This window comes from Oryza sativa, chromosome 5, assembly GCF_034140825.1.
Source record: "Oryza sativa Japonica Group chromosome 5, ASM3414082v1".
Classification (NCBI taxonomy): Eukaryota; Viridiplantae; Streptophyta; class Magnoliopsida; order Poales; family Poaceae; genus Oryza; species Oryza sativa.
In genome coordinates, this window is record NC_089039.1 from 2,144,254 (window position 1) to 2,152,665 (window position 8,412).

The 8,412-nt window shown below is 42.7% G+C and overlaps 1 pseudogene; it reads right to left on the reverse strand.

Moving 5' to 3' along the window:
- Positions 1–964: 964 nt before the first annotated feature.
- On the reverse strand, positions 965–3,117 carry LOC136356522 (uncharacterized; annotated as a pseudogene).
- Between the last annotated feature and the right edge of the window lie 5,295 nt (positions 3,118–8,412).

Sequence of the window (8,412 nt, forward strand, 5' to 3'; positions counted from 1 at the left end):
GCCCATTAAGGCCCATAAGTGGAGAAAATATCTCCTGGATCCTCTCATCTCTCTTTGTTGCTTTCTCTCCGCATACATACTTTCAAATGTATGGTTGTTGAATCGTTGTTGTTGAATTATTATGCTACGAGATGTTGTATTGCTTCGAAGTCCATAATATGGAAAAGATCATACCGATTTTTGTATTTTACACTCAAAAGTTAGGTTTACAAGTATCATATATATTCTTGTAATTATCCCCAATTTCTACATACATTTAAGTGTTTTTTTTATTTTTTTGAGAACGTTTCTGTTTTGCGAATATCGCGGTTACCGCGCCGAAACCGCGAAACCGCCAATTTTTTAATTCAAACATTTGAGGACGAATTTCACGTGGTTTTCGGCGGTTACCGTGGTAATGGCCTTAGCGCGGGGGAGGGGTGGGGGCGATAACCCCCCTCAAACGGTAAGGGAAACCCTGCTCCCCTCCCCATCCCACAAGCACGTTTTTTTTTCCTCTCTGTGTAAAACTAATCTTGACACCATCCAACGGCCAACATGAAACCCCACGCATATCCAAAACGGTAAAAATAATCGACGGATTTCTCCCTTAATTTTCTGTAAAAAATGTTAAAAAGTGCCAAAAGTTCTTCTGCAATTGCGCAGGGCCGTAATGATCCACCATGAAGTTTCGTGTTTATCTTCAAGTTGTGTTAGTTGTGCCGTGCCATGCATGGCTCATACTAAGTTACATTTGATGTAAATTTTCGTCAACCTTGAAGGAAGATTTTTTTTTGGTGGAGTCCTTTGAATTAAATCATATATTTTTTTGATTTTGTTGGTAGATTTTTTTTTATGTGTCGTCTCTTTATCCTTGGTTAGTTCCTGATAAGTGGCTGCAGCTAATATTAAAGCAAAGACAGAATCTATCCATTATTTTTTTTTATAAAAAAATGGCTTAGAATTATCAAACCTTTTCGCAGTATATCCAATCCAATCTGGGCTCAGAATAAATTCAAACATTTTTTGCAGTATATCCAATCTGGGCTCAGTATATCCTGCACGGCCTAATAAATCCAATCCTGGGCTGGGGCTAACTTCGGAAGCGATGATCCAACGTTGGCTGGGCCGAAATTTGGATCATGATCAATGGTTACCATCCAACCTGGACTGGGCCCAAATTTGATGGTGATCATTGGTCCCAAGGGAAAAGTATACCGGAGGTCCCTGAACTTGTCACCGAGATAAAAAACGTCCTTGAACCGCAATACCAGACACCCGGGGTCCCCCAACTATACAAAACAGGTCACCCAACGTCCTTGACCCCAGTTTTGATCTACGTGGCAACTGAGTCAGCGTGGGGCCCACGTGGCCCCACATGTCAGGTGTCCACATCATCTCTCTTTCGCCTCTTCTCTCTCCCTTCCTCCCCTCTCTGCTCTCTCTCTCTCTCGCAGACCAGGCCGACGGGTAGGGAGCAGACGGCTGAGCGGCGGCGCTGCGACGGCGGCCGGCGGACGGCGGCGGCGGCGCCCTCTTCTTCTTCTCCCACTCCCTGGACCCTGCCGCTCCCGCTCCGTCCTCATCGAAGGTGATCACCGCGGCATCGGGCACGATTAGAAGGATGCTCGAGGAGGGCCGCGGCGGCGGCGGCGAGGACGACGTCGTCGTCAACCTCCCCGAAGTCGTCAAGGGCGCCGCCCTCGCCCGCGTCGTGGAGTACTGTGACCACCACCACGGCGGCGGCACCGACTCGGGCTCCGCCCGGTCCTCCTTCCCTAACGCCCCGGCAAATTCCTTGATGTCCTCGTCCTTGACCGCCGGCGAGGCTATTGCCCTGAACTGCTTGAGCTCCGACGTGCTCCGGCCGAGCTGCAGCGCCACCTTCGTCTCGAACACCTCGCCGTTCTCCCTCCGCTCGACGTCGGCCTCCTTGAGGTTCGCCTCGATGTCTTCCTAGATCTTTCGGTAGATGCCGGCCACGTTGCGGCACAGCTTGAACACCATGCCCACCTGCCCGCCGTGCTCCACGGTGTTCACCGCCGCTGCCAGCGCGCCGCAGAGGACGGCAATGCCGGACGCCCACGCTCCAGCCTCGCCGGAGCCGATGAACGCCGCAGCGAGCGCGGCGGCGCCGGCCAGCGCCTCGCCGTGGCCAGCGCGCCGCAGAGGACGGCCACGCCGGACGCCCACGCTCCGGCCTCGCCGGAGCCGATGAACGTCGCGGCGAGCGTGGCGGCGCCGGCTAGCGCCTCGCCGTGGCCAGCGCGCCGCAGAGGACGGCCACGCCGGTCGCCCACGCTCCGGCCTCGCCGGACGCCCATGCTCCGGCCTCGCCGGAGCCGATGAACGCCGCGGCGAGCGTGGCGGCGCCGGCTAGCGCCTCGCCGTGGCCAGCGCGCCGCAGAGGACGGCCACGCCGGACGCCCACACTCCGGCCTCGCCGGAGCCGATGAACGCCGCGCATCTCCTCCTCCAGCTCTTGGGTCCAGCAGTTCCCGGCCATGGCAGTGGCTCGCTGGCCCGCGCGCTACTACTACTGCTTCTTCTTGGTCGGCTGCCACCATCGGGCGGGCTCGACGACCTTGGGGAACTTGTCGAGCATGGCGGGGAGGAGAGGCAGCGGGTAGGCGGCATCGAGCGCGAGCACCCGGTCCATGGCGTCCAGGGAGATGAGGACGGAGCGGGAGCGACAAGGTCTAGGGAGAAGGAGAAGAAGAAGAGGGCGACGACGCCGCCGCCGCCGCCGTCCGCCGGCCGCCGTCGCGGCGCCGCCGCTCAGCACCGCTCGCCGCCCAGCCGTCTCGGTCTGCTCCCTACCCATCGGCCCGGCCTGCGCGAGAGAGAGAGAGAGTAGAGAGGGAAGGAAGAGAGAGAAGAGGGGAAAGAGAGATGACGTGTACACCTGGCATGTGGGGCCCACGTGGGTCCCACGCTGATTCAGCTGCCACGTAGACTAAAACCGGGGTCAAAACCACCAAGGGACCTTGGGTGACCGGTTTTATATAGTTGGAGGACCCCGAGTGTCTGGTATTACGGTTCAAGGACGTTTTTTATCTCGGTGACAAGTTCAGGGACCTCCGGTATACTTTTCCCTTGGTCCCAATCCAATTTCATCAATCAGCAGCCCAATTAACACACAAAGCATGTATATAATACTCCCTCCATATTTTAACGTACGACGCCGTTGACTTTTTAACCAACGTTTAACCACTCGCCTTATTCAAAAATTTTATGCAAATATAAAAATACTTATGTCGTGCTTAAAGAACATTTGATGATAAATCAAGTCACAATAAAATAAATTATAATTACATAAATTTTTTTTGAATAAGACGAAAGTTCAAGCGTTTGTCAAAAAGTCAACGGCGTCATACATTAAAATACGGAGGGAGTATTTGCACGCTGTCTCGCGATCAGAGACGCTATTCAGACGTTGATCTATGATCATCTCGTCGTTGTCGATATACCTAAGGTGTTTAATCTGATGGATGACTAATTAATTAATCGATCAAATTGTGCGTCTCCTGATGCTACACATATACATGCATATCAGTATATCACTCGTAGTATATACTTAATTAATTTCCTTTGAAAATTGATCGATTTACAGACAGATTAAGCAGCAATCAGGACAAATTAGCCACAGGTTAACTAATAATACAAATGATAAGTTCATCAATTAATTGGGCAGCTAGCATGGAGTCAAAAACTAAAACTTAAATGCAGGTGATGACGAGGCCAGCATCGATCGATCTATCCATATCACTTACCAACTACACATCTCTCCTTGATCATAATTTTTCCCGTCATGCTGCGAGACCATTAATTAAGTAGACCATCCATCACTGAATTAGCAGCAACAGTACGTATCGATTGATGATGCACATTTCTAATATGTATATGTATATATATATGGTCACGTGCACTGATCGAGATTTGATTCACCTAGACTTATTCATTTAATTTCTGTGTGATTATCATCAGGTCTCAATAAGGCCAATAAGATGAAACGGAGATGAATTATTTTGCTCCTTCAAAAGAGCGATTTGAATGTCCAACTCCATCAAAATCCAGATGACATCACTTGGAACTGGTCTGAATCAGGTGTTTACTCATGCAAGAGTGCCTTGTACCAATTTGAAGGCTCATTTGCCTCAATTGAATTTTGAATCAAGCTGGAAGGCACCAGCTGAACCAAAAATGAAATTTTGGGGGTGGTTAATTCTTCACCAAAAAACTGTTACAGCACAAAACCTTCTCATAAGACACTGACCGTGTGATTGGATTTGTTGCCTTTGCTCGAGCGCGTTCGAAGATACAAATCACTTGTTCAGTGAATGTGACTTTGTCCGTCAGGTGTGGAACCTAGTTCATGCTTGGCAAAATTTGCCAAATTCTACCTCCAATCCGCAAGTTGGAACTGCAAACTGGTGGTCCAAGGTAAATCTGGCTGTTTTGAAGGTTGATAAGATCGCGACAAGAGGAGCCTTGCTCACAATGTGGTGGAATATTTGGTTAGAAAGAAATAGAAGGATTTTTAATCATAAAAGCCTCTCGGAAAGGGAAGTGGCTCACTTAGTAAAACAGGACTTTGACTTGCGTAGCTGGGCGTTTAAGCCTCCTTAAGCTGTGTCTTTATATTTTGTAATCAAGGATCTGTTTGCAATTTGTTTTTCTTCTTAATCAAATTTCACCAGAGCTCCCGACGTCGTCTTCCTAAAAAAAAGAAAAAGAGCGATTTGAATCGCTTCGGAAGAATGGTGCGAACTTAGTGCTGACCTTTTGCGGATACATTTAATTTGTATGGTTACGTATATTTTTAAATTTTAATGAAGAAAAAACACTTCATTTTAATTTCTCTTTTTTTCTCAATGTAATGGACACCTCTAAATTATTTTTGACACATTTATATTTAGACTAATTAGAAAAACACTTCATTTATGACGAAACTTAGCATCCAGTTTTGATTTTTTTAGTTATTATATTGCATCCACACGTGCACACACCTACAAGTGTGCTCCTTATCACACGCTCAAAGACAGAAAATCATCGGCAAATGTCTGATCTCACTAAATTTCTGGTAACGTTGAAGGCACATAGATCAATTGGCATGGCATAACCTATATATATGTTACACGATATTTTTTTAAATTTTCCATGATAGTTCACATGTAGTTTTGAATCTTCATATTTAGGTGCTTCCACCTATGCAAACAATGACTAGAAACTACAAAAGAAAAAAAGAAAAAAAAAAGAGAAACGTAAGGTGTAATGTTATCTATCAAGCAACAAAATTTCAACGCAAAATACTTACATAAAAAGAGAGTTATTATTAGCAAGCAAAGTAAGCCATTTTCAGTAATACAATATTACAATGATAATGTAAGTGAACCTAAAAAAATATAGTTTATCGGATGAGTGCATCGACAAACAGTTCAAGGGATCAAAATGCACTCATTTTTTTCTTTAAGGAAATAATAGCTTCACTGGTACGTAGTTTAAAACCTAAGATATTTACTTATCAATTTGTTTGAATATATATAATTTATATTGTGAAAACCTCTATTACTGAGAGCTATGACTGGTCTGTACATATATATGCTTTCCAGCTGTCGAGAAATTAGGTGAGACAAAATTGTCACACATTACTGTCCAGAGATTGACCATTTTAACCAATAGTGCGACATAATCCTTGTGGTTGAAAGTCTTATCTGATCCATGCATGTGATTTTCTGATCTCAATTGTAGTAGGTCAGCTGCCGGCCAAGGTACAAAAGATGATCAGTGCGTGAGAAGAAGTGCAAGCTACCAATAATCCGGCCTGGTATTAGTCAAACAACTCATCATCAATATGTCCATATCAATCCAGCAACAACCAAGTAAAATGTGCTTGAAAAAAAAATCAAATCTTAGGCACTAGGCAGGGCAAATCTAGGGTGAAAATTACTCCACCAAAGCAACATTTACTTGCACGTACGATCGAAAGTAATGATTGAATTATAATCATACTTTAAATATGGTAAATTCGTAGTACTCGGATTAAGTCGCGAGTGATGTTGACCGGATATAAAGTAGCCAAGGAATAATATGTGGATATAACGGTATATAAGCAATTAAAAGTAAACTATTGTTGACCAATTAAAAGTAAAATTTTCTCCATTGACGTACATACAGGCTGTGTGAGCACTGTGCAGCTTGTGCAGGTAGTGGTGAGACACATTCAGCCAATGGAATTCTAGTGGGGCTTTCAGTGTGTGTGATTCATTTTTACTCCAACAACCTTTTGACTTGTTAAAAAAGATCGAGTCGTACGTGCATATGCCTCATTTTCTTTTGGAGGGGACATAGAGAGGATTAATTAAGGGCTTGTTCGTTTTGGAGGAAAAACAAACTATTTGGATTCCTAAGGATTAACTCCTACGAGTGTTATTCAGTTTGTAGGACTGAAGTATAGGAAATTAAATTTTTTTTTAATACAAGTTGTATGGAGAAAATATATAATTTTTTCTATCGTATCAACTCAAACCTCTTGAAAAATTCCATTCCTATAGGTTGATGTGTGCAAACATTCTTATTCCTCTGCTTTTCCTATTCCTATGGATTCAAATTCCTCCAAACTGAATAACCCCTAATTGCACTAGCTAGCTAGTTGTTGCATAATACCATTTTTCCAATAAATTATGTCTTGCACGATTTTAAAAATCATATAAATTATTAGATAGAAAAGTACTTTCGAGGTAAATCATTTAGAGATATATTTTCGACGCTCCAATCCGAATAATAAAAATATATTTGTATTTACAATATTTCAAGTTTAGCTTGAAACATGTACATGCTCTTTTCAGATGTCGATGCAGTACTTGAAGCAGTTCAACCGCTAAAAAAAATCCCTATTACACCCGTCAGGCACGCGAGATGGTTAGTCACTATATGGCCTCGCAGAGTTCGAGCTTTGTACACCTCAGCAGCCCCTCCCAGGCGAGAAAATGGACATTTGACATTTGGCCTAGTACCATACATGCATCAGGTCTAGTATCCACCTAGTACTTTGGTGTACCTAACCACTACGAAAACCTTAGATCTATGATGAAACATTTTTATCACTGAAAAATATATTTATTTCATCTAGCGCCTCACAATTAATGTAAAAATATTAAATGATAAAATTTAGTCTAGCGATGGTAGGTATTAGACTTGATATCCATTTGGTAGCGTACCGTTCCAACGAGATCCCGTACAATAGCATCCCCTCATACAGGGGCGGAGCTAGAACAAAATGAAGGGGGTTCCACTCACTTGCTTTACTCTGATTTGAATCAAATTTAGCTTGATACGGGTGCCTAAGTTTAAACTGACGGGGTGTATATATATATATGGTAAAAATAGATAAACTATAACTAAAAATTTTTTTTGAACCAGGTTCCTGGGTACCCCCTAGCTATAGATAGCTCCGCGCCTGCCCTCATAAAGTTAATGTAAAAAAAATGATAAAACTTAGTCTAGCGCGTCTCACTCTAATCTTGTGTGCTACAATTTTTCTCTCATCTACAAATTAACTATGCTATATATATATATATATATATATATATATATATATATATATATATATATATATATATATATATATATATATATATATATATATATATATATATATATATATATATATATCTATTTAAAGATTGGCTAGGATTACTCGATTTTGTAATTATTGCTAAACTTAGTCAATTAACCTTATTCTCTTCAAAGAGATGTCCTTGCCTACCTATTATATTGAATACTATTCAATATGATCCCTCCATCGCGAAACATAAGGTGTAAATTCTACCTTCCTAACTTTGACTAATAATAAATTAACATTTTGTTCAGTGCTACACCAGTTATATCACTAGATTCTGATTGAAAGGTATTTTCATACTATGCTAATTTTGTGCATGTTGATATATATATGATGAAAGAAGCTAATAGTCATAGTTTTGCGTCAGAAATAGTGTAGAAACCGGCGCCGCGCTTTATATTTTGGGACAAGTGGAAATACTATACGTATGTTATGATGAAAATTTGTAAGAATATTCTATGACGCATACAATGTTATGTATAGCCAAGGCAAGTTGTTCCTTGTTTTTTTGTCTGCATATTCAACATGAAGTGGGAAACAAGATAAAGTCATGGTCATATATATACACTACTCATTGTTGAAGGAGAAAACCTACTACACCATCACTAAATTAAGCAATTGTAGACGACCATTCTCTCTGTGTCATCCTTAATTAGATCGATGAAAATAAAACAAAAGGAGAGACATTCCATTGGGACTTTGGGAGTGGATGAGAAGACTTGGAAAATTAATTCTGCCCTAGCCGATTGATCATGCATACAAAGACTTTTCAGGATAAGCGCATTCGTCGTCTTTTCCAATGAATTTCTTTA